The sequence below is a fragment of the Mustela erminea genome, chromosome 20 (genome assembly GCF_009829155.1).
Source record: "Mustela erminea isolate mMusErm1 chromosome 20, mMusErm1.Pri, whole genome shotgun sequence".
In the NCBI taxonomy this organism is placed as follows: domain Eukaryota; kingdom Metazoa; phylum Chordata; class Mammalia; order Carnivora; family Mustelidae; genus Mustela; species Mustela erminea.
The window spans coordinates 3,998,978-4,026,389 of NC_045633.1; the positions used below are offsets into that span (position 1 = coordinate 3,998,978).

Below are 27,412 nucleotides of genomic sequence, written 5' to 3' on the forward strand. Positions count from 1 at the left end.
GCAAGTATAGGACAATTTATTCAACCAGTCTTGTGCTGAGGAACATGCGGGCTGGTTTCCAATTTTCCCCCAACAACATAAGGTTGTAATAAACATCCATGAACGTATATCCTAATATAGAGATGTTTTATTTACATAAAATCATTCTTAAACATAAGGCTGCTAGGTAAAAAGTGCATTCATTTGTTTTTAACAGATACTTAGTTTCTTCCCGTATTACTTGTCAAATTTCATATTCCCACCAGAAAAAGATGAAGGTATTTTTTCCCTCACATTTTTGTCAGCTTCAGATATTCTTTTTTTAGTCCTTCCCTACCCCCCAGTGAGAGGGATATAAAAAAAAACACACAGTATCTCATTTTAGCTTTAATTTGCATTTCGCTGAGCATCCTTTGGGATCTCCATTGGCCATGTGGATACTCTCGTTGGTTACGGGCCCACTGACAGCACTTGTCCATTTTTTTCTACAGAGTGGTTTATCTACTTTTTTCTCAGTTTATAGGAGTTTATTAGGACTATTAGTACTCTTACTGTCACATGTGTTATTAAAAAAAAAAAAATCTCCTGGCCTATAGTTTGGCTTTTAGTTTGGTTTTATTCCTTTGCCTTATGTTTGGTATTTAATTTTTTGTTTTTTCACGTGTAGTCACATGTGTCTATCTTTTCTTTGTGCATTCTGTCTTGTTTACAGTCTTGTTTGATTGGAAGCCACTCTCTCCCAAAGTATTAAAAAAAAAAAAAAAACCTCTAGGGAGCCTGGGTGGCTCAGTCATTTGCGTGTCTAACTCTGGATTTTGATTTAGGTCATGATCTCAGGGTCACGAGACTGAGGCCCACACTGGGCTCCGTGCTCGGCGTGGAGTTTGCTTGTCCCTCTCCCTTGCTCCTCCTCCACCACCCCCAACTCTCTCTCTGTCTCTAAAAAAAAAACAAAAAACAAAAAATATTTCAAATATTTTTCTGCCGATATTTTCCTTAAAATGTGCAAACCCTCTAATTACTATCATCTCCATCCCTCCTTTACAGATGAGGAATCGTGTAACCTTCCCAAAGATGCCTATCAGGGAAGGCACAGAGCAGGGATTTAGACCCCAGTGGCCCCACTGAGAGCCCATGGGTTTAGCCACCCAGCTGTACCCCCTCCTTCATCAGTGCCAAGTCACACGTCAAACTGTCCCTGTCCAATGATGTCCTTGATCTCCTACACAGACTGAACAAATAAACAAACAAAAAAGTAACAGTGCAAAAGAAATAGGAATAAAGGCCCACTGTTGCTCTGAGGTGTATCCAGCATCCCCGATGTCTAGACCACAGTTTTGGACAGTCACAGTACAAGGCCAGTAATGAGGAAAGGGGGAGTCATTCACTTTGGGGTTTTACGGAAGCGATGTAACCAGTGGAAACAGACTTTTGAATCAGACCGGACTGAGAGAACGGCATTTCTGTCTTTTACTAGCTGCATGACTGCGGACAGGTTATGTAACCTCTCTGAACGCTAGCTCTCTGACCTGTAAAATGGCAGAAATAATATCCCTCGTTTAGGGATGTTGCTATGATCTTCAAAGAGATACTTGTCACAATGCGTGGCATATAGTAGCAGATTATAATGTGTACTTTTTCCTTCCCTCCAATGCACACACACATCACGCCAAGCCAAAGAGAGGGCAGACGATCTTGCTAACCATGTTTTTTACAAGGTTAAGGACCAACAGTTGTGAATCCAAAAAGCACAGGAAGCGGTAGTCCTTAAAAGATATATCATTCTTTGGCATTATAATAGTTAATATTTAGCTTTGCTCAAGTTTGCTGAAGACCTCAAGACCCAGCCCTCCTCTTGGCTCATACTCAGCTAGCCCATTTCCCCCAATCTACTCAACTTATCCTCTTTTTTTTTTTTTAAGATTTTATTTATTTATTTGACAGAGATCACAAGCAGGCAGAGAGGCAGGCAGAGAGAGTGGGGGAAGCAGGCTCCCCATCGAGCAGAGAGCCCGATGTGGGGCTCAATAAGCTCGTGCTTATCATGTGTCAGTTACATTGTCAATCCATTTAGTCTTCATCACAATCCTATAACCTAGGTACTATTATTAGTCACATTTACAGTTAAAGAAACTGAGCCACAGAGAGATTTAGTAACTCCTTTGAGATTGGATAGTTAGTAAATGGCAGAGTTGGGATTTGAACCTGCGAAGTCTGGCTTCAAAACCCATACTTTAGATAACGTGCCATGTTGTGCTCCATTATATTATACCACACCATATCACATCAAACCACAGCATACCACATCCTGTCTATCTAAACACAATACCTTCTGGTATTGTGATTTACTCACAATTAGCTAAAGATGATAAATTGAGGGGCGTCTGGGTGGCTCAGTAGGTTAAAGCCTCTGCCTTTGGCTTGGGTCATGATCCCAGGGTCCTAGGATCGAGCCCCACATCGGGCTCTCTGCTCGATGGGAAGCCCTACTTCTCTCTGCCTGCCTCTCTGCCTGCTTGTGATCTCTGTCTGTCAAATAAATAAATAAAATCTTTAAAAAAAAAAAAAAAAGAGGATAAGTTGAGTAGATTGGGGGAAATGCGCTAGCTGAGTATGAGCCAAGAATGAGGGCCGGGTCTTGAGGTCTTCAGCAAACTTGAGCAAAGATCATTCTATAGCCTGATAACCTGCTGAGAGTCTGAAGCATGCCATCTTCATTTCAAGTCATGCAAAAGGCCCCTTCTTCTGACAGCTTCCTATGGAGTAGACCCAGCATCTGTCAGAAAGTTTTGCATGCAAGCTACAGAAATCAGCTCTAGCTAATTTAATAAAAAGGGAATTTACTGGGAGGATTTATGGGGAAGCACAGAAAATTAAAGGAAAAACTGGACAAGCAGAGAGAATGTGAAATGGAACCACTATGGGCAAATGGGTGCCAAGTACCAGTGACGGGTCTCTTCTGGACCCCACCAAACAGGTGCACAAAGTCCAGTCATTTTCTGTCATCTATGTTACTCTCCTCAAGACTCCAGAAAGAAGGCACCTGATTGGACCAGCCTGGGGCTTGTGCCTACCCTGTGGCCAGAGCAGAAAGTGATACTAGGTCAACTCTGGTGAGTAAGTACATGTGGCATATCAGCAACAGCTTCTTAGTATCACTTCTTCTTCCACATCTTGGCCTAGAATCTTGGTAGACAATTGCCAGCACATTAACAGCATCTTATTTCAAGATAAGATCCTGAATCTCTTTCCTAAGCTCAAACAGAAATGGAATTTGGCAAATAAAGTCCCCACGCCCTAGTCTCCAGTGGGATGACTCTGTGGCATGTCCCAACTGGCTCTGCAGAGGTTCCTCAAGCAAGGTTGGCCCTCACTGCTCACAGTGGTAATCTGTTCATTAGCACATCCTATATTGGTTTATACTTTTTTTATTCTCACTTTCCTCACTTTCTACCTTGTGCTATCTAAAATGATATCCTAGGGACACCTGGATGGCTTAGTCGACTACGCATCTGATACTTGATCTTAGCTCAGGTCTCGATCTCAGGGTTGTGAATTTGGGCTCCATACTGGGCTTCATTCGGGCCATAGGGCCCACTTAAGTAAAAAATAAATCAAATCATCTCCTAAGCAAACTACCTGCACTCAAGTCCTTTACCCAGGGTCTGTTTTGGTAGAAACCCAAATTAAGACAAGTATCATACTAGACAGCCCCACCAAAGCTGTCTCCAGTGGGGGGGGGGGGGGGGAGTCCAAAAGGAAAAACAGAGTCCAGACACCAGAAGAGAAAACATGTTGGACAGAGTAACAAACAATTTCTATCTCACGCTGGTAGATCTTAGCCTTCTGTATATAGACATCCCACTTTAGAATCATGACCCAAAGTTTTGTCTGCCCAACAAAGTCGGTATGAATCAATTCCTCTTGAAATCCTCAAGGCCAGAGCCGAGGCACTCAGACAAAGGAAAGTCTGATGCAGACACTCTAATGCACAACAGGAAGGCCCTGGGGACCTGTAAATCAGGTAGAATTACTGCTGTCAAGGAGAGTTAATGGGAATATATCTGTCCATCTCATCCCCCAAGATGAGTGGGCATCAGAGTGCCCTCATCACCATGTGGCCCCTCGGATCATTCTGCAGCATATCCTAGGTACTAACAGCCTGGAGATTGTCTAGCCTTATGGCCTGCGCTAATGGTCATTCAAAGCACAGAATACACTTAAGAATTCATGACATTAAAAATGGACCATAAAATCAGGACCAAAGGGATTAAACTCTGAAATCCTTAGGAATTCAGCAGGAATCTGCCTTGGCCTCTGTCTGATTATCCAATATGGGAGAGCTGAGGCTGCTGAGGAGAATCCTGAGGCCTCAGACCCACTCCAAAAAGTGACCAGAACGTCCACTGCTCACCTGGGACACAGAATGCCCTGAGCATGCAGAAATGTTAATGCCCCGACCCCAAAGAGCTCATAGACAGACCTATAAACAAATAATTATGGTAGAAGCAAAATACACTTACTCAATAGATATTTGTTGAGTTATATTTATGTTGTATTTATATTAATTTCTTGCTCCCACATCTCTGGGTCCGCTGGGTTTTAACTAATCAAAGCAGGGTTGGATTCAGGTGTGCTGAACTTGCCTGTCCTTTGCTGGGATGAGTTAAACTATGGTTAGGACATTTGTATCCTACAGTAATGACAGGAATGCATGAGGGTCAGCTCCACTGCATGAGTACATTCTAAGCTTCTGCCTGAGTCATGTTCACTAACATTCCAATGGCCAGAGTAAGATCAAGAGACAGGAAAGTACACTCCATCCACCATGAGGCCACGACAGATGGGTGAATAATACTTGCAGAAGGGAGATGAGAATATAGGGCCAATAATTCAATGATGAGAAACAAGCAGCCTTAGGAAGATCAAGGAGAAGGAGCTATGTACAGAATCATACACAGGTCACAGAAGAGCTGTAATAAGAGTGAGAGAAACCCAGTCTAGCTTACAGAGCTATGGGAGGGTTTTCACATCTCATAAAGCTTTCTCCTACCTTAATAAAGACCTATTCCCAAACAGACTGAGGCTGAGCTATAGATGTCCAACTGCTGGACAAAGGGACCCATAGGCTAACATTCTCTCAGTTTCTTTTTCTTTATTCTCAGATCACTGTCACACCTAGGATGACACTGGTGGTCATCTAGGGAACAATTTCAAGGAAACAAGAAAACAATTTCAAGCAGGTGGTGAAAACAGAAACCAGGTTACAGCAAATTAAAATCATGAGGACACTTTCATTTATTCCGGAATTTATTCCAGAATATACTTGAAATGAGACATTTATTCTGGAATTTACTAGAGATGAGAAGTGAGAAAAAGGAAGAGAAAGTTGAAGAAGGTACCATTCCAACCTCAGGGCATTTGCACAGGCTTTTCCTTCTACCTGAAACATTTTCCACAGATTTCACAAAGTGGACTCCTCTTTAGCATTCGGATGTCAATTCAACTGCCACCTCCTCAGAAAGACTTACACGAACACCCCTCTCCCCATCTAAAGCATTCCTACCCCACCCCACATCACTTTCTAACATACACCACTATCTTCATTGCGTTTATTAGTATCTAGCTTTTTTCCCCCTTGTTGTTGTTTATTGATTTGCTTATTATCCATCCTCCTCACTAAAGTGGGTTTGGGTACCTTTGTTCTGTCTTGTGCATAGAGGAATCAATGATGAATCAATGAATAACTTCAAATAGTGAAGAAGAGGAGAAAGTAGCAATGATGAGAGAGAGGAATACAGAAAGAAGAAGCAAGAGTGGTAATATAGGGAAAAAACGTGGAAAAATTGAGAAAAGCATAGAAAGCAGTTAGGGAAAGAGAAAGAGAACTTCAGAAGGAAATTGCACCAGAAACAAAAGAGTTAAAATCTGCAGCTGCTGCCCTGACACTAGGTGTCTGAAAGGGCTGATCAAGGAAAATAGTGCTTAACAAGGCTCTGGTGTCTTATTTGCATCTCTTTATCCATCAAAATCTGACCAAAGAGGGATCAAGTTGGAAATTGCCACACATTTTGCATTCTTCCTTTGTGCTGAAAACTATTACAACAATAGCTCAGAACTAGCCCTGCAGGAATAGGAAGGTCAAAAGACAATCTGTTTCTTGTAAATAAATAATAATAAATTACCATGTTTGAATAGACTCAGGAATCCCACTGTGCCTGGAGTGCCACTTTGGATTCGAATCCCTTGCTGACAGCCTAGGACCTGGGGCTCTGAAGGTCCCTGCTGTTCGCCTAAACACCATCTCCCATTTTGATTCTGGCAAATCACTGCCTCCTCTCCCCATTTATTCTTTTTTTCCCCCTTAGACTCCTACTGGAATTCCAATACCTCACTTTACTCTCTTTTCTTCCACTGATTTATCTTCCCCAATTGTTGTCTGGGAACATTCATTTCACTAATCCTTCAGTTCACTAATTTGTTCTTTAGCTGTATTCATTATGTTGGCCAACTTCTCTGTGGACAATATAAGTGGCTTCCATTTTTTACAATATACTTTTCATGCCCAAAGAATGTGGTTTTTATTTAATTTCTTTTATAATACATTTTGTACTGTATACCCCACAGTCACCAAATAGCTCTTTGAACCTTTTTTTTTTTCTTTTTAAGATTTTATTTATTTATTTGACAGAGAGAGACACAGTGAGAGAGGGAACACAAGCAGGGTGAGTGAGAGAGGCAGAAGCAGGCTTCCACTGAGCAGGGAGCCTGATGCGGGGCTCGATCCCAGGACTCTGGGATCATGACCTGAGCCAAAGGCAGACGCTTAATGGCTGAGCCACCCAGGCGCCCCATCTTCAAAACTTCTTATTCCTCTTTTATGTTCTGAGATTCTTTGCTTATTTCTCTTGGAATATTCATTTTCCTTAACTTTTAAAAAGTTCTAATCCATTATTTCTGCTTCTTATGGCATAAATCGTTTAAATCAGTGTCTTGTTATATTTTCCTGTGAACTTATATTCCTTTGGGACTGTTTGATATTTCGGCTGTGATGATAAAGGGTAGGGGGGCAGCAAATGGAGTTGGAGGAAAGATCCTTGATCCAGCTTCATGCTTCCACGGGTAAGTTGTGTCATGAAGACAACCTCCAGGTGTGCTCATGGTCCCTTCCCTTCCTTGCCCCCTCCTCTTCTGGGAATGGGCCAGACTATAGGCTGCAGACAATGCTGTTCTCCATGGGCTTCCACCCTCTGCTGGGATTGTCCAAGGGCCCGCTTGCTTGCCTGCAGTGCTTGTCACTGCTATCCACACACACACACACACACACACACACCACACACACACACAGAAGCACAGGGCCGAAGTGCTGTTTCCCTGCTCTGAAATAGCAAAGCGTTGGGGAGGAGGCAGCTCTCAAGTTCTCACCCTGCCTGTCTGTCACCTGTGGCACCCAGACCTCTCTTTACCCTGTCATATTAACACTCAGTCACTTTCTCCCTCTTTAAATGATGTTTGTAGTTTCAGTTAGGCTCTAGGATCCATGAATCTCTCCTCCCTGCTGTAGCAGCTCTGGGATTAGATTCAGGAAAGAGCCAGGAGTCTTTATTAATTCTCCACCTCTGCTAGTCTATTCTTCATGCATAGACTGGTGTGTAGGCATGCACAGATAGACACACAAGAAAACATAACGTTGGGGACCTCATGTAAGCGTATTTGCAGGACAAATTTTTCTTGAAATGCTGCAACAGTGGATAAGCCTATCTTAAATTTTGATAGAAATTGTTCAAGTGCCCTTCAAAACAGTGTACCAATTTGCACTGTCAATCTCAGGGCCAATTTCCCTTGAAAACCTGTATACATGGGGTATTACCAAACAATTCAATGTTTACAGGCAAAATGTACAGGAAAAATGACAATGTTCTTTCAATTTGCTATACTTTCGTTATGAGGAAGATTGAATTACTTTTTTTTTTGTTTGTGCATTGTACCATTTCCTAAAATAGTCAAAAAGAGGGCTTGATCTGATTGTCTATCATATCTATCATCAAAATGATGTGTGAAATAATTTGTGGAATACGCAGCTTATGGGAAAAAAACAATGATTAATAAACACAAAGAAAAATGCTCTAACTAGAATTAAAGAAATGTGAGGTAAAACAATACATACAATACCATTATTTTTTAACTTTGTATGACTGGCAAAGACTTAAAAATGTAATAACTCCCACGGTTGGCAAAGTCCCAATACTGCTATGGTTAGCACTAATTCAAATAAAAGTGATGACCTATGTCACATTCTCTTGCCCCAAATTCTTTCTTTCCTATTTTCTAATTTCTCAAGCTACTTTAAGGGTAGCATTAAAATCTCTTGCTACTACCTATTTTCTTATTTCCCCTGAACTAGACACTCACTGTCCCTTAACTCTGCGTGTGAAATAAGACAAGGGGAGAGAGAAATCAGCTAAATTTCCACTGGCCAATGTTAGGCCTCCAAACATGTGACACACAAGGGATTCCTAGTGTCTTAATTTGGGTTTTCCCCAAAGCAGTCTCTGAGGACTTGGGCGCAGGGAGTTTATTTGGGATAAAATACCTGGAAGCAACAGTAGGGGGCGGTGGGAGTGAGTCAGGGGAGGGGTCACCATCACTGGAAAGCAGTTCTGAGCTAGTTAATGCTGTGGGCAAGTGGAGCTCAACGCCATGGGTGATCCTTCAAGAAACAGTACTGCATCTCAGAACTGCCCTTCTGAAGGACAGGAGGCCGGGATCTTCGTTCACTTCTTCCCCTCTCCATGGAGGGTTACTTGAGGCTGTTATCTTCCCTGCTTTTCAGGCTGCCCTTCCGAAAAGTACCCTGAAGTGTGAAGGCGGAGGTATGTAGCAGGTACTTGAGGTAGAATGCTGGCAGTGTCCACAAGGACTGTCCTCCAGCACTGAAGCTGTTACAGAGGTAGGCCGAGGGCTTGGAGTGGGTTGCATACCGGCATGCACCCAGTCCTTATACTGGCCCTCTTGTCTTGTTGCTGCGACTAAGGAAAAGCCTGTGTTGAGGCAAGTTCCCTTAGTTCTAGTGAGGAGAGGAAGAAGCAGGCTCCCACCTGAGCAGGGAGGCTGACACAAGGCACCATCCCAGGACCCCAAGATCATGACCTGAGCAGAAGTCAGACATTGAATAAGCCACCCGGGAGCCCCGGAATAGTATTTCCTAAGGTCACAGAGAAACTCTTAGATGACTCTAAGAAAAATAAAAATATCTCCAACCAAGTGAGGTGGGAATGTCTTGAGCACCTCAAATAGATTTCTTCTCTCCCTAACCCAGGCCCTGAGTCTGAGGGTACTAGCTGAGGTTCTGCTGCTACTATAAATATATGACCCACACTTGCTAAAACCATCTGTAACTACAAAATAAGGGTCTGGAACTCAGGTTAAAAGCCCTTGATGTCCATTGTAATAAAGTCTTCCGTTTTCCAGAACTTCCTGCCTCTAAGAGCTGACTGTGGCCTTAGGGGCCCCATCAATAACATCTGTTTCCTTGTTCCTTTTCCTCCAGTGCTAGTCCTTGTGTGGGATTTTTAAGACTTCCCAGCCAACCCTCCATGTGTTAAAAATCCGGGGACACCAGTCACATCTTTCTTCCCCATATGGATTCTTAACCAATTTGAGGAAAAGAGGCAAGGAGCCAGAGGAGGATCGAGAGCAGAATTAGTTTTATTTGAACAGCTGGATTGGAGAACATGACGGGGCTGCCCTTACAAATCCACATTCTGCAGCCAGCACGATCCAGATTTACCCACCCAGTTATAGGCTGAGAAGCTGGAGCAAACACAGAAGAGCCTGACTGGTCTTAACAAGGAGAGAGGAAGGGAGGCCAAGCCCTCCTTGCCCCTGGGAGGAGACAGGTCTCAGAGAGGAAGGGAGAGGGGGGCCAGGGAGCAGAAAGGGAGGCAGGGAAGGAGAAAGTGGGGAAGAGAGGCTCGGAGCAAGACCTCGGGCAAAGAGAACAGGAAAGATGCAAGAGTGCCTGGTGGTACGCCCAGCAAGGAGGTTAAGTCAAGACTTGCCCAAGTACAAAAGTCCCTTCCCCTCACTTTATTAGAAAGCAGAGGTGTTAACAAAACTACATTCTCTGAGGGCCAAAGGAGGGAGTAAGGAAAAATGAGAAGAGAACCCGCAAACCACCTGCTGCTGATTTCTGTTAGACCCCGAAACTATACAAAGGAGTTCTGCCACCATTAATGGAAGGTTTTGTACATAAAGAACCTATTTGTGTAGAGGTCCAAAAGGCCAAAATCCCAGGTGTGAGGTCCCCGGTAACCTGTCGGCTCATGTCATTCTGCACTCAGAGAAAATGATGCAGCTTCCCCTCTTCCAACATTCCAGGCCTACCTGGACATATCCAGGCATCTGGACCCACCCACCCGAACCCTGAGCACCAAAGACTGCCTCTGAGAAATTATTTACTGCAAGCCTGTTCGTGGGGGGGGGGGAATTTGTCACGGCTGCTAAGACAATTGTATTCTCAGCACACACCCGCGTGCCTTTGGGAAGCCTGACCACAAAATGAGTTGATTTTAACTGTGCCTTGCAGGGAATGCACCTATTTTTAGCAATTATCTTTGGAGTCACTGAAATAAAAGCTTCTGAAAATTAATGATTCTCACCAAGGTGTTGGCTTCTTTATATGCAGAGCTGAACTGCACAAGATTAAAGAAAAGCCAGGCAGAGGGCATTAAGGCAAGACTGGTTTTTCCAAGAAGAGAATGAGGAAAGGGTGGTGGTGCCGGCTAAAGGAAAGGGCTCTGGACCTGGAGTCAGGAAATCAGAGTCAGATTCAGGGATTTGGTGTTAAGTCAGCCAATACAAGAGGGAAGAAATTCAAAGGAGAGAGGAAGGAATCTCAGGTAGGATAGGGAACTGTGTCAGAAGACAAGAGATGACTAGTAAAATATGAGTGGAGGTGATGTTTGTCACTTCCAGGATGAAGCAGTGAAAAGCACATGCAGTATTATCTTCCACCCTCAGAACGGAGAAGGCTCCATGTTCCCTTCAGAACCTACCAGAAGGCAGAGTACCATTAGCTGGGGCCCCTGAGCTGAGGATCGCAGGCAACAATGGCAACATGGCAACAGCGGAAGTTGTTTGTTACAGCAATATCCTAGTTTCTTGTAGATCTCCTATCCTAGCATAAATCCCCCAAAGGACTTTGAGAAAAACTGGGTTTTCCATTGCATATGGGATTGAGATTGGCACCGGTTCTATGCCATACCCTTCTCACTGTCCTCTGTTCTGTGCCCAGGGAGGAGTAAGCTCCCAGACTGAATCACCAGGTATCCCATACCTTCTGCCCCTTGGATAGAGGCAGCCAATGAGGTGCGACCGCAAGAGCTCAAGGGTAGGAGGGAAGAGGAGGTGGCACACTTTGTTCCTGGCCCTCAGCTGGGCTCTACTCTGGCCCACCCACCATGGCCACTCCTGGCTGCTTGGCTGCCCTTCTCCTACTTCTAGGGTTCTTTCAGGCTCTGCTAATACTGCTTCTTCCTTCCTGCCTTTACCTGTTGGTCCTGAGGGTGGTAACAGCCCCTCATGGCTTCTACTCCTGCTTCAACAATCCTTACAGCTCCCCCATTGCTATAAAGACAAGATGCCATTTCCTCCTGAAACTCCTGTTTATTTACAAGGCAACCATTAATTTTATTTAAATTCCAAAGGGTGAGATAAACCCAGCCTGCCACAGGTCTTAGGAGCACCCAGGCAGTTGACATCTGAAGTACAAATAATTATTTCAAAAAATTGTTCTGAAGGGGCCTGGGACATAGGAAGCTTGCGACGCGTACGGATCTGAATAGGGGGGAAAGCAAGCTTTCGTTTCAAGGAGACGTCCTGGGCCTCCACATCTGTCCATTTTACACTAACTTTACTTGAAAGGAGCAGACTGTCCTCGGTGGAATTGAGCCATAAATCAAGGCTACTAAGATACATTTAGAAACAAATCTCTTGTGGATTTTATCCTGGCTCTAACGGAGGATTTTCAGGATGGGCTGGAGGGAACGTGAGGTGACACTAAACTCCAGGGGACATTCTTTCTACTTTCCTTCGAAGTTCTCCCCTGACTGGGTAGGGCAGGTGCCCCTCAGGCCCCTCCCTCTCTGCGGCCAGCAGGAGCCTCACTTCCCCGCACTGAAGCTGAGAATCTCAGCGCTCTTCTTCCCTGGCCTCGATCCCTCTCAGCCACGGCGTCAGGCCTCCGCACTAGGAGCTGGCAGCAGCCAGTAGGCAAAGCCAAATCACTAGGATTTGATAGAAGCATAAGATTCCCAATCCTGTTTGATGAGTAGGAGGGGAAGTGAGGACCTAATCAATATCGAGTTCACCCAGGAAGTGATGCCAGACGGGAAACTGATGCAAATGGGTGAGAATGAGATACGTCCAGACCCAAAGCAACGCCAGGGGACGCAGCTCAAGTACAATGTGAGTGATGGCCCCTCGCCCCCCCAACCACTGGGCTGGGCAATGTGGTACCCTTGTTCATACAGAGTCCAGAAGTCAGCTCAGCAAAGACGAATCTTTGCAGTTTGTCAGACAACCGCGGCGGCGGCCCTCTGGCCTTTCACAGACTTCCAAGGTTTGCTTTTAAGGCATGGCTCTCTGAGCCAGGCTTGGGATAGGCTGGATTCCGCTATAAGGTTGGAAATTCTAACAGGAGCCACTACAGCTGCTGATGCGGTAACAGGTCAGGACACTTTGTGGGGTTTACTTAATCCTGAGTCTCCCGACATGACCAAAAAGAGGGAAAGAGTGAAAGTTACTATCTGCCGAGATTTATAAATATACAAGTGCATTTTTTGACTCAAGATTCAGACTATTAACTAGCTTTTAAGCATCAAGATATAGGAAAACATGGTGACCAAAAGGCCAATGCTTAGATCACAATCACGCACCTATCACTGACTAGCTGGGTGACCACTTCTTGGACAAACTACTTCACTCCCATGCCTTGGTTTCCCTATGAAGTAGGGATAATATGAGGACCTTCTTCATAAGACTGTTGTGTATAGTAGAGGATGTATGTTTGGTGCCCAAAATAAGCACATAGGAAGAGCCGTGTAAGTACTTTTCATTTTTCTGTCTAAATGGCTCACGGGCAACTCACTCAAATGGAGCTCACCCTTTCCTTTCCCTCTGAAACACAAAATTTCTGTAGGCACACTGAGTTACCGATCTTGCAAGTAACGTCACCATTTCCCCAGGGACTAAAACCCCCCTCTTAAGACTTCTCGCCGCCTGCTTCTACATCCAGCAACTGATAACCTAATACAGCTACTTCTGTCTTTGAAACATCTTATATGTGTCCCGTCCTCTCGGTAGCCCCCTGCCATGGCCTCATCCAGACCCTGACCTAGATCCTCTGAAACCACTTCAGGATTTATGACCCTGTTTTCAGCCTCATCCTGAATCTTGATCCCCCATCTCCATTCAACCCTTCACGCTGCTGCCAAAATGATCTCCCTAAAACAGATCCAAGTGTGTGTGTTAGGCAGGCTACACTGGGCTACGCTACACAGCAAATTCCAAATCTCGGGGGCTTCACACAATGAAGGCGTATTTCTCTTTAAGTAACAATCCAATGTGAGTTGCCTGGCTCTCCTCTGAGCCGTGTCTGTAGTTGTAGCTACACCATCCACGGGCCATGGTCTGGTATTCTCAACTCTGATCTGAGGATCCCTTTATGGTCCTAAAGAAATCAGCTCATGTGGGTTATGACTAGCTAATTTGGCCACATTAGAAATTAAAATAGGAGGGTGCCTGGGTGGTTCAGTGGGTTAAGCCGCTGCCTTCGGCTCAGGTCATGATCTCAGGGTCCTGGGATCGAGTCCTGCATCGGGCTCTCTGCTCAGCAGGGAGCCTACTTCCTCCTCTCTCTCTCTCTGCCTGCCTCTCTGCCTACCTGTGATCTCTCTCTGTCAAATAAATAAATAAAATCTTTAAAAAAAAAAAAAAAAAAAGAAATTAAAATAGGAAATACAAAAAAAATTGTCTTTTTTGTTTTTTACTATGTTTTCATTTAAAAATAATAGTAACTCATTACATGGTTATATAAGTACATTTATAAAGAATAAAATAATGAAACAAATAGGTAAATAGAATGTGTTGCTCCAGAACAAAAAATTTAATAAGAGAGGTATTGTGTTATTTTTGCAAACCTTTTTAACATATGACTTAAAAAAAAAAGGGGGGGGCTGGATTCTCTTATCTGCTTCTATTTTCAATCTATTGTGATAAGTGTGTTGGTTGAAGTAGATGAAGAAAATCTATCCTCCACAGATGTGTAATTGAAAAAAGAAGAATTGGAAAGGAAAAATGTTGTAATAATGTTTTCAGATAATTGTGGATATTCTTTTTTGAAACTATCCCAAAATTTGACAAGTGCTTATTTTCTTAAAGGTTATTTGCAGTGTAGAATATGAAATCCTATCAATGAACTTTTCATATTCTGCTACCTTAAAACACACTGGTCCATCATACAGTCTGATGGATGTTTTACCTGCATGACTTTGCAACACCATGCACTGATCATCTGGAAAATGATGGTTCACTGACTTATGCAGATCTTCCAAATGTTGGCACATTTCATTATACAACATTTTTAAAAATCACATCAATTAATATCACCAATTTCATCAAAATGTCTCTAAGAATTGGAAAGCTGTCAAGCTCATGGTAGCAGATACAAGTTTTTAAAGACCCTCATTCTCTCCTGGGAGATGTACTTTATCCACCGCAACAAATACTGTAAATACTGTCAGTTGCTTTCCTTATAGTGATAGGTTTCCTCCATTCACTCTCAAGAAAGCTTCTGCCAAATATGCAAATTTGAATAACCATAGTCAGTCATTCTTTTAAGTAATTTAGATCATTAAAAATAACTATTTTCCAAAACAAAAACTTAGTAATGGGAATGGCATCATGTTACATTTTGAAAAATCCATTTAATCTTGGGCTTGCAACTCAGTTGCATTTTCTCAAGATAGTCATCATACCTTGGTTTGCAGAAGTACCTGATGCATATATCCCAATTCATCACACAAATTAATAATAAAAATACTTGTACTTAAGGCTCAGGATCTAGTAGAATAAATAATTTTTACTACTATGTCAAGTATATTTATAACTGGAGCTGGCATTCTTTTTTTTTAAGATTTTATTTATTTACCTATTGAGAGAGAGCATGAGCAGGGGGAAGGACAGAGGGAGAGAGAGAGAATCTCAAGCAGACTCTAGGCTCGGCATGGAGCCCTACATGGGGCCTGATCCCACAACTCTGAGATCATGACTTGAGCCAAAATCAAGAGGCAGATGCTTAACCAATTGAGCCACCCAGATGCCCACGGCATTCTTCTTTTTAATGCAAATGTGTAGCAATGAACAACAGAGTGACCAATGGTGTAGTTTTGGTGTCACTGCCCTAATTCATGCTTAAGTACCAGTTTTATCATGTAGTTGTTTTAGCTTTATTTTGAAACACTTTAGCTTTATTTTGACTTTAGTTTGATTATGAAAATAGTTTTGAACTCACAGATCTCCTTCAAGGTCCCAGGGATTCTCTGGGATTGGTTTTCCACACTTTGAGGACCTACTGGCCTACCCCACTCTTACTAATACAGTATTTTACATCCCAGCTTAATAAGCTTCCCATCACCCAGGGCAGCGCTATTCAAAGTTGTTCCAGTTGAACTGGTGCCTGTTCACAATCCACAACAATATGAAGAAATTTACAGTGAGCATTTAGAAGTGTTTATAGAGGTGTGCCTTGTGGTCAATTAAGTTGAATAAGCATCTGCCTTCAGTTCATATCATGATCTCAGGATCCTGGGATCAAACCCCACATTGGCGGGGGCGGGGAGTCCCTGCACAGCAAGGGAGTCTGCTTTTCCCTCTCCCTCTGACCTTCCTCCTTACTTGTGCTCTCTCTGTCTCTAGTAAATAAAATCTTAAAAAATATATAGAAATTTTATGTCTGTGGAAACTGATGAAAAAAAATAAGGATTTCTATATGTCTTCGCTTTTTACATCACTTTGTAGATAGACACTTACTCTAATTGTATCTTACAAAATATCCATCTGTGACAAACTGGAATTTTTGAAAAGTTCCTAATTTCCAGATTAGAATTTTTTTTGAAAGTTTCTTTCCTAATGGGAGAAGATATTTGCAAATGACATATCAGATAAAGGGCTAGGATCCAAAATCTATAAAGAACTTATCAAAGTCAACACCCAAAGAACAAATAATCCAATCAAGAAATGGGCAGAGGACATGAACAGACATTTCTGCAAAGAAGACATCCAGATGGCCAACAGACACATGAAAAAGTGCTCCACATCACTCGGCATCAGGGAAATACAAATCAAAACCACAATGAGATATCACCTCACACCAGTCAGAATGGCTAAAATTAACAAGTCAGGAAATGACAGATGCTGGCGAGGATGCGGAGAAAGGGGAACCCTCCTACACTGTTGGTGGGAATGCAAGCTGGTGCAACCACTCTGGAAAATAGCATGGAGGTTCCTCAAAATGTTGAAAATAGAGCTACCCTATGCTCCAGCAATTGCACTACTGGGTATTTACCCTAAAGATACAAATGTAGTGATCCAAGGGGCACGTGTACCCTAATGTTTATAGCAGCAATGTCCACAATAGCCAAACTAAGGAAAGAACCTAGATGTCCATCAACAGATGAATGGATAAAGAAGATATGGTATATATATACAATGGAATACTATGCAGCCATCAAAAGAAATGAAATCTTGCCATTTGCGATGACATGGATGGAACTAGAGGGTATTATGCTGAAAGAAATAAGTCAATCAGAGAAAATCACATGATCTCCCTGATATGAGGAAGTTGAGAGGCAAAGTGGGGGGCTTGGAGGGGTAGGGAAGGGAAAGATTAAACAAAATGGGATCAGAAGGGAGACAAACCATAAGAGACTCTTAATCTCACAAAACAAACTGAGGGTTGCCGGGGGGAGGTGGGTAGGAAGAGGGTGGTTGGGTTATGGACATTGGGGAGGGTATGAGCTATGGTGAGTACTGTGAAGTGTGTAAACCTGGTGATTCATAGACCTGTATCCCTGGGGCTAATAATACATTATATGTTAATAAAAAAATTTTTTTTAAGTTTCTTTCCTAACTTAGCCAATACTATACAGTCTTGATTATTGTGGCTATAGTATTGATTATTGTGGTCTTCAAATGGATAAAGCGATTCTTCCTACTTCAATCTTCTTCAAAATTGTTTTAGTTATTCTAATACCTTTACACTCATATATAAATTTTATAATAATCTTGTCCATTATCTACAAAATATCTTGCTGGAATTTTTATAAAAATTGAGATAAACCTGTCAATTTGTGGAAAACTAATGTCCTTACTATATTGTAAATCTTTAGCATGTTTAGGCTTCCAATCAATGAACATGGTTTGTCTCTATGTTTATTTAAATCTTCTTTTCTTGGGGTGCCTGGGTGGCTCAGTGAGTTAAGAGGCTGACTCTTGATTTCAGTTCAGGTCATGATGTCAGAGTCATGAAATCAAGTCCTGTGTCGGGCTTCACACTGAACCTGGAGGCTGCTTAAGATTCTCTCTCTCCCTCTGCCACTCCACCCCAACTCATGCATGCATTCTCTAAGAAAATTAAAATAAAATAAAAATTTATAAATCTTTTCTTTCTTTCATCAACATTGTGTGGCTTTCAGCATAGAAGAATATGCTTTATTAGATCTATACCTAAGTATTTTATTTTGAGAAGGTTATAAATGGAATCATAGTTTTAATGCCTATACGTTCACTACTGGTAAACACAAACACAAATTATTTTTATGTTCATTTTATATCCTGTAACCTTGCCAATTCACTTATTAGTTCCAGGAGTTTTATTTTTTGTAGGATTCCTTGGAAATTCCTACATAGACAATCATTGTCATCTTCAAATAGGGACGTATTTGAGTACTTCTTATCCAACCTGTAGAGCTTTAATTTCCTTTCCTTGCCATCGCACTGGCTAGAGTTTTTCAGCATTATGTCAGTTCTCCATTGCAATTGGAGAACATGTTTTGTATTATTTCAGCTCTTTTAAATTTGTTGAGGTTTGCTTTATGGCCAAAAACATGTTCTACCTTGGAATATGTACTATGAGCACTTGAAAAGAATGTGGAGTCTGTTGTTGCTAAAATGAATGTTTTGTAAATGTTGATTAGATCCCACTGACTGATGTTACTGAGTTTTCTACATCCTAATTGATTTTCTTTCTAGTTGTTCTATCAATTTTTAAGAGAGAAATATTAAAGATGCCAACTATAAATGGAAATTTGTCTATTGTCCCCTTCTTTTCAGTTTTTACTTCACATATTTTGCAGGTTTGGTTTTTTGTTTGTTTGTTTGGTGCTTACATGTTTAAGACTGTCTTTTTGTGGGTTAATTCTTTTGTCATTATATCACAGCCTTCTCTGTCTGTGGTAATTTTCTTTGCTCTGAAGTTTACTTTACCTGGTATTGATATAGTGACTTCTGTTTTCCACTGATTAATATTTGTATTTTTCCATTATTTTACTTCACCCTATATTTTTATATTGAAGTGAGGTTCTTACAGGTGGCATATAATTGAGTCATGTTTTTAAATATACTCTGCCAATATCTTTCTTTTAGTTATTCTATTTAGATCACTTACATTTAGTATAATAATTGATATCTTAGGGCTTAAGGCTCCTTTATTTGTTGCTTCTTGTTTGTTCTCCCAGTTTTTGTTTTTCTCTTTTTCTTGCCTCCCTGTATGTTGAGAATTTTAGAATTCCATTTATGTAGGATTTTTTTTTAAGTGAATATCTCTTTGTATAGCTTTTTAGAGACTGTTCTTATTGTTATGGTACATATACATAACTTACCACAGTCTATTGGTGTCGCAATTTTACCACTTTAAGTGAAATGTAGAAACCTAACCTACGACGTTTTGTTTTACTTATTAACAATTTGTAATTGTTTTAAGTAATTTCTATACAAATGTTTTAGAGCCATATCCAACAGTGTTATAATTTTTTTTAAAGATTTTATTTATTTATTTGACAGACAGAGATCACAAGTAGGCAGAGAGGCAGAGAGAGAGAGAGAGAGGGGAAAGCAGGCTCCCCGCTGAGCAGAGAGCCCAATGTTGGACTCGATCCCAGTACCCTGAGATCATGACCTGAGCGGAAGGCAGAGGCTTAACCCACTGAGCCACCCAGGTGCCCCCAGTATTATAATTTTTGTTTCAACTGTCAAACACGATCTAGAAAACTCAAGAGGGAAAGGAAAGTATGTATTCCCCAAATTTTTGCTTACTGGGTTCTTTCTTCCTTCCTGGTGTTCCAAGATTCTTTTACCATGACTTTCTGTTTAGAGAACTCCCTATAGTCATTATTTTGGGGCAAAACTTTTGGACACAAATTCTTTTAGTTTTTCTTCATCTGAAAAATGTCTAATTTCTCCTTCATTCATCAAGATATTTTCACTAGTATAGGATTCTGAATCACCAGCTATTTTATTTCAGTACTTGAAAAATATTGTGTCACATCTTTCTGACCTCCTGATTAGAAATCTACTGTCATTTAAATCCTTTTCCCCTACAGATAAGTTGTCATTTTTCTCTGGCTGTTTTCAAGATTTTTTCCTATGTCTTCAGTTGTCAGAAGCTTAACTCTGATATATTCTGGCATAGATTTCTTTCAGTTTACCCTTCTGAGAGTTGATTCAGCTTCCTGAATCTGTAAGTTTATGCTTTTTGCCAAACTGAGGAACTATCAGCCATTATTTCTTCAAGCACTTTTTAAAACTCCATCCTCTTTTTCCTCTCTTTCTGGGCCTTTGATGACATGAATACTAGATCTTGTGCTATAGTCCTATGGGTCCTTGAGGATCTGTTCATATTTTCCAGTCCATTATATTTCTGTGATTTCTATTCTATCTTCCAGTTCAGTTATTCTTTTTTCTGTCCCTTCTATTCTGCTGCTAGCCCATTCACTGAGCTTTCTATTTCAGTTTCTGTTTTTAAGTTCCATTATTTCCATTTCATTCTTCTTTAAGTCCTCTGTTTCTTTGATAAGACTTTACATTTTTTTCACTTGTTTAAAGCATTGTTTACAATTTCTTGCTGAAGCATTTTATCATGGCTACTTCAAAGTATTTGTCAGATACTTCCAACATCTCTATCATTTCAGTGTGGGCATCTATCAATTGTCTTTTTCTATCAGTTTGAGACTTTCCTGGTTCTTGGTTTGAGGAGTGATTTTCAACTGAAAGCTGAACATTTTCATATTATGTTAGGAGTCTTTGGATCTTATTTAAACTTTCCATTTTATGGATTTTTCTGATACCACTCTGAAAGCAAAAGAGGGCATGCCACCTCATCCTGCCAGATGGAGGCATAAACACAGGTTCCTCACTTTGTCTTCACTGACATCCAAATGGAATGTTCCTCATTACTGCAGGGATGGGAGTTCTAGTTTCATGTGGTCTCCATGGGCACCTTGGTGGGAGCTGCCTTGTAACCCCCAAGCAACGGTGAGGTTGTATCTCTACCTAGGCCTCCTGTGACTCCCTAGAGTGGAGAGGGAAGGCACTCCATTATCTTGAATAAGGGTGAAACTCCAGACTCTCCACATGGTCTCTGTTGATACACAAGAAGAGGATGAGAGAACTTGTTGGGATAGATAAAGTCCCAACTTCCTAATCAGCATTCTCTGATACTATCCACTGTACCTTGCTAAATTCTCAAAAATTAGAAATCTAGGCTTCCCACTCAGCCTTTGCTGGTGTGGTTGGGAGTGGGGCCAGAGTTTCTGTGGTGCTTAGCCTCAATAGAGCAGTTATTGTATAAATTTTATCTCTTGTTAGGTTGTTCTTTTCCTGGTGCTTTGACTGGGTGACCAGGCTTTTACTGGGGTGCCTTTGGTTTTTTTGGTGTGTGTTTTTTTTTTAAATCTCTGCTCTACTAGCATTCTGGGTAACTGGCTTCTTCAGCTCCAAGTCCAGAATATGAAGTGAAAATAAAACCAAGTGAGTTCACCAACATAACATGTTTCCTGATCCCTAGCCAGTCTGCCTTTTCTATGCCTTTTGGAGTCTTATATTTGTTTTATGCACAAGAACCAGAAGTTTTAGCTTTACCTAGCAGGAAGAATAGGAGAAAGTACATCTAGTCTGTCTTCTCCAAAGAGAATCTAAAACTAGTTTTTAGGGGGAAAATAGTTAGTAAAGAAAAAATAGTCACTCTTATCTTCTCTCCTTTTCTACCTTCTTTCCTGCTAAATTTACAAGTGTTAACAACCTGAAGTTATCTCCTTCCACTTTTCTCCATACTTATTTAAACAATTACAAATCAAACACACACACACACACACACACACACACACACACACACACACACACGCTGAGTTTTTCTCATGCTTTTTGCCAGAACAAAATGGTGTTATATAAGTTCCTATGCAACTTGAAATTTTCATTAACACGTAATAAGGGTCCTTTCAGGTCAACAGTCATAGATCTAATTCACAATTCTTATTAGCTACTTACTATTCCATAATATAGAAGGGCCACACTTAATTAAGTCATTTTTAATGTTGTTGCTTCAACAAATAATTTTCTTTATGTAGGCTAGATTACTAAAAGTGGGGCAGATCAAAACAAACAATATGTGTATTTTAAAGTTGAATAAATATGGCATAGCTATGGTCCCAAAATGACTGTGATGATTCATATCTCATCTACCAATGATATATGAGAATACATGTTTCTTCCAGCATCTTTTCCAGCTCTAGGCATTTTCCCTCATTTTTAATTTTTGCCAGTCTTCCAGGGGTAAAATAGTATCTTATTTTGATTAATATGTATCTACTGGCCACTTGTATGATCCCATTCATGCCTTTTTCCATTTTTCTGTTGGGTGTTAGTATATTGCTCATCAGTTTGTGACAGCTCATTGTACAGTTTTATCTGTTATATGTTTTACAAATATATTTTCTCTGTCTAACTCCAACCTATTGCCAGAGCATTTTGTGAACATTTTCCTTATCACACTTACCATGTCGCACTGTCCTTTGCTGACAATTGCTGTCTCTGCAGAGGCTATGTCCCTGAAGCTAAGGATCATTTGCTAAACTCTGTAGCCCCAGTCCTAGGCAGTAATTTGTGCATAGTAGGTGTTCAAAGGGTGCTTAAATTGATTGTGGAATTTCTGTCTCAATAAAAAGGTCCCTCCATGTTCCCTTTCCTTTGTGCCATCTGAGTGACGCATTAATTACAGATGTTCCATCAAATGTCAAACTAACCTCAACAATTACAACTTGAAGCAAAGAGCCCAGCCAAAATGACAGGACCCTCATCCTCAGGACTGAGCTGTGGACATGAGAAAGGACAAGAAAATTGCACCATCTGCTTAAATTTAGATAAAAGGACTCAGCTCATACAGGACAGTGCATGAGAGGGGAGGGAATGTGCTTATTTGCTATTCCGGGTTATGAAGCCTATTTTCATGTTATGTGTCATTTATGGAACAATCTGATGTTACAGATGGCTTAAAGCTTTTATGCTGCAAGAAGAGGGAGTGAGACAGAGGAGGAAGTCATTTCTCTTCAGTCTTGTGGACTGTCCCCCACTCCAGCAAACTGGGGAGGCTCATGGTCAGCCAAAGCCACCAAAATAAAATGGGACACAGTGGGGGCTGGATAGAGGATGGAAGCAGAATGTAGGGGTGTGGGGGGGGGTACGAAGTGGAGGACGGCATGGGGGGAATAGAGGGTAAAAGTGTTTAAGGGACAGAATGGACTACAGTATCTGGGGAGCCCCCAGAGGTAGAAGAAAGAACTCAGTCCTGGAATTTAAAGCAATGTTAGTTCTAATCTTGCCTGTGTTACTTATCCCCACCCCCTACCCCATGCCATCCAAACTGACTGGTCACCTTAATGGCACACACAGCTACGGGCAGCAGCCTCTCCTCCATCCCACCTCTCTGTTGTGTTGCCATGGAAAATCTCCCTGTGCTCCAGTCCACACTGGGTTGCTTTTGTGTGCTTGATGCTGTTGCTGAGTTGAAGTTCTCTGCTAACCTGGCCTCTTAGATGCAACAGGATTCATCCCTGGTTCCATAGGTCACCCTAATTTACCTGACATTAAAAGACTTGTTTTTCCCTGATTCCATTTCCATAGCTGATCCTTGCTTCTGAGACCCTGATGCTAGAAAAGTCCAGAAGTCTACATCATGCTGCCAGTCCCAGAGAGGTCATGCCTGGCCATTCCAGGGCATCTTCTACTGGCCTAATTAAACGCTTTCAGGAAACAGGGTCATGTTGCCCTCATATGGCAGTCCCTGCAATAACCATGTGACCTGAGTGTGATAGGTGAAGAGGGAATGTGATTAACAGTGTGTGTATTAGTTTGTTTTAGATTAGCATGAACGTGATTAGTATCTCATTGGAAAGAAAAATGGAAGAGATACCACTCACAATATATACTACCTAGGAAAACTTTTAATTACAAATGTGAAAGAACTATATAATGAAAATACCAAAGGACAGAAAAGAAAACCTAACTAAATTGAAATACATGCCATTCTCCTAATTAGGAAAAGACTCTATTTTAATGAGATGCCATTCTTCCCTGCTATGGAGTGAACATTTAGGCCCCTCACCCTAAATTCGTATGTTGAAGCCTTATTCTTCAATGTGAAGGTATTTGGAGGTGGAGGTCTTCGGGAAGTAATTGGGATTAGGTGATGTCATAAGGATGGGGTCCTCATGATGAAATTAATGCTCTTATGAAGAGAAGAAGAGACGTAAGAGCTCTCTCTGTCTCTCCACCATGTGAGGAAGAGCAAGAAAGTGAACATATACAAGCCAGAAGGGGGTCCTCACCCAACCTGACCTTTTTGGACATCCACCCTCCAGAACTATGAAGAAGAGATTTCCATAGTTTAAGCCACCCAAATCTCAGGTATTTTGTTAAAGCAGCTCAAGGTGATTAAGACATTCCCTGAATCCTTATGAAATTGTCCACAATTATAATTGAGTTCCAATATTTTTGGAACTTAGTAACTTGAAAAGAACTTTCTTCTGGGGGAAAGAAACATACGCCTAGGAACCGCTAAGAAAATCTTAAAATAGAAGAATAATGACAAGAGACCACATATCACAACACATTATGGAGCTACAATAATAAAACAGTGTTGATATTAGTCTGGGGATAGGCCAATGGATTAAGAGAACACAATTTGAATGTCCAGACATAAACAGATCAGAATTCAATATATGATAAAGATGGAATTTCTCATCGGTGAGAGCAAGAGGGGATTATTCAATAAATGGTGTTATGGTGAGACTGTCTATTCATTCAGGGAAAAAATAAGTTAAATTCCAACTTTATGCCAGATACAAAAATCAATTGAAATGGAATTAAAAACTAAATGGAAAAAGTAAACACTAAAGGTACCATAACACATTTACTTATTACAACAGCCCTAAAAGATAGCTATTTGATCCCCATTTTGAAGATGTAGAAACTCAGGCTAAGAGAGATAAGGTGGCTTACTTGAGGTCACACAAGGTCACACACCAGCAGTTCACAGAGGATCACAGACACTTTGTTCTCCAGATGTCCCTATTAGGTGAATTTACCTTATAGTTTTCTTTCAACCTAGCTCATCACTCTTAGCAAATGAACTCCACCTCCAGGACAGAGCCCAGGCAAAGAACCTGATGAGCCTTAAGTTAAACAAACCTCCAGTGTTGGGATACCTGGGCGGCCCAGTCAGTTAAGCATCCAACGCTTGAATTCAGCTCAGGTCATGATCTCAGGGTCGTGAGATCAAACTCCGCATGGGGCTACCTGCTTGAGATTCTCTCCTTCTGCTCCTCTCCACCATGCTATCTCTCTCTCTCTCTCTCTCTCTCTCTCTAAAATAAGATAAATAAATCTTAAAACAAATAAACAAACAAACAAAAAAAACCCAAAACCTTTGGTTTCACAACCTGGGCTGTCTCTATGAGGGTCACACAGTCCCTGAACTGATGCCATGGGGAACCCCATTGGGGGAAATTCAAATCAGAATTAGTGATCTTGTGGTGCTTTAACAGCATGGTTTAGTGATTGGAAGAGACTGTTCTGGGGAAAGATGAGCAGGTACTTCCTGAAGAGACTAGAGAGGCCTGCCTATCAGCTCACCCTTTAGCCAAGAGTTTCTCCCAAGGAGATGGAGGCTCAGTCATTTCACCATGTCCCAGTACTGAGAGGAGCTCACAGAAGGCAAGGGGAAAGAGACACAGCGTTCAGCTCCCGATGTGTTCAGTGCTGTACTAGGAGGGTCTTCACAGAGCTCTGCAGAAAGCAAAAGGGTGCACAACTGACTCTCCCCAATCCTGACTTCTACTGCCTTCCACTTACTCTAATCATATCGAACTCCCCACATCTGTCTTCTCACAGTCTATAGCATCTCTGAGTCTAAGCCTGTAACTCCCCCAGTTCTTCCAGACCTTCCTATTTCCCCAGTCCTTCCCAATTGTCTGCCTCTCTTAGACACTCCTAGTCCCAGATTTCCTGTCTATTCTGTAAACACAGTTTGCTCCAAGTGACTCCCATGTGTTCCACACCAAAAACAGTTCCTCCCAATCTTTTCCATCTTCCTAATTCAAGAAGGGAGAACCCCTTTGAGAAGGGCTTAGAAGGATATATAGTCTTATATAGTCTTTCAGAGAGAAGGGCAGGAAATAGAGTTCCAGGCAAAACTGATGTGGGGAGAGCAGGGAGGCATGGGCAGTAATGTTTCAGAGTGGCCTGAGTGAAGTATGCATAGGCATGGAGGCTGGAGGGTGGACACCGACCAAATTCGAAGGATCCAATATTTATGCCAAAAAGAGTTGGGCTTAATCCAATAGGAAATAGATATTCATTAAAAAATGAAGTTCTGGAAGGCACAAGCCCTCTTTTCTCCCAGAGTTATAGGTTGCAATGGAAATCTATATATGGCCTCTTGTCTTACAAACTCTTATGATGTCAAGGGTCCAAGACCCTCAACTTCAAATTACTTCAAGTGATACTGGTTATGTGAAATGCGTAAGGCTGGCACAATCTAGTCATCTCTATTTTTGTGGTAAATCTGGAGAGCCATAACTGTCAATCAGTACCTTGCCTGATACTTTCTAGATACTCTTGCTGGCTTCAGACTCCTCCCCCAGGCTCCTTCCTAAGGCTAATGAGGGACTCAGATTCTGCCTCTGCCCAGGATGACAAGCACTGATCAATGACAAACACTGGTCTCATATCCTGACACTTTGACCCCGTGAACACTTAAACTCTGATACACATTTGAGAGCTTTACAAACAATATTCCTCTTTCTCGATCAGCTTTTTTTTTGTTTTTTGGTAACATTTTATTTATTTATTTGAGACAGAGAGAGAGAGAATACAAGCGTGGGGAGAGGGGCAGAGGGAGAGGAAGAGTAAGAGGCCAACTCTCCACTGAGCAGGAAGTCTGACATGCGGCTCAATCCCAGGACCCCAGGATGATGATCTGAGCTAAAGGCAGATACTTAATCAACTGAGCCACCCAGGCGCCCCACCCCCCAATCAGGCAATCCTTCTCCCTCTGTTTTTTTTCTTTCTCTCTTCACACATGTACATACAAAAATTTTTACAATTTCCCATAAATAATAAACAAATATAAAGCATTACTATTTCAATTCAATTTGCAATGGGTTGATTTGTAAATTATTGCCATAAATAATAAATGCTAAATAAAACTGAAAAAATTGTTAAAGCTAAAATTGCATAGAACAGACCCTGTTATTGACTACAAATGACAGGAGAATCAAACTTTTTTTTATTTATTTGAGACAGAGAGAGAGAGAACACAAGCAGGGGCTGTGATAGGCAGAGGGAGAGGGAGAAGCAGTCTCCTAGCGGGGACCATGACATAACCAAAGGCAGACGCTTAACCAACTGAACTGTTCAGGCGCCTCAGAATCAAACTTAAAAAAACAATTTTTTTTTTTTTTAGATCTGCAAATTTTGACCCAGAAGAAACAGATGGACTTGATAGAAATGATGACTATTACACGAAGTACAAGCCAGGATCAATAAAATTTGATACAGAAAATACCTAATCAACACACAAATTTTTGTTTTGAATTTTAAATGAAAAAGAGTTGAAAATGAACGTGGTTTCAGTAGAATTAACATTTTTTTAAATGGTCTAACTGCTCCGGACGAAATAGGTAAGGGATTAAATTGGCTTAATGGAATTCACTCCAGAAAACACTTTCTGGATAGAAAGTCAACCTGAGTTGGTATAATTTTAAATAAAAGCATTGGATTCAAAATGGTTTCAGGGTCAAAAAAGCAGGAGTGGGACTCC

The 27,412-nt window shown here is 41.4% G+C and overlaps 1 long non-coding RNA gene across 1 annotated transcript; it reads left to right on the forward strand.

The window, feature by feature from the left end:
- The first annotated feature begins 20,536 nt into the window (after nt 1-20,536).
- LOC116581387 lies at nt 20,537-27,090 on the forward strand. The gene is made up of 3 exons (XR_004282042.1): nt 20,537-20,571; nt 23,873-23,997; nt 27,056-27,090. It is a non-coding gene; the product is annotated as an uncharacterized LOC116581387 (long non-coding RNA).
- Nucleotides 27,091-27,412: the final 322 nt, after the last annotated feature.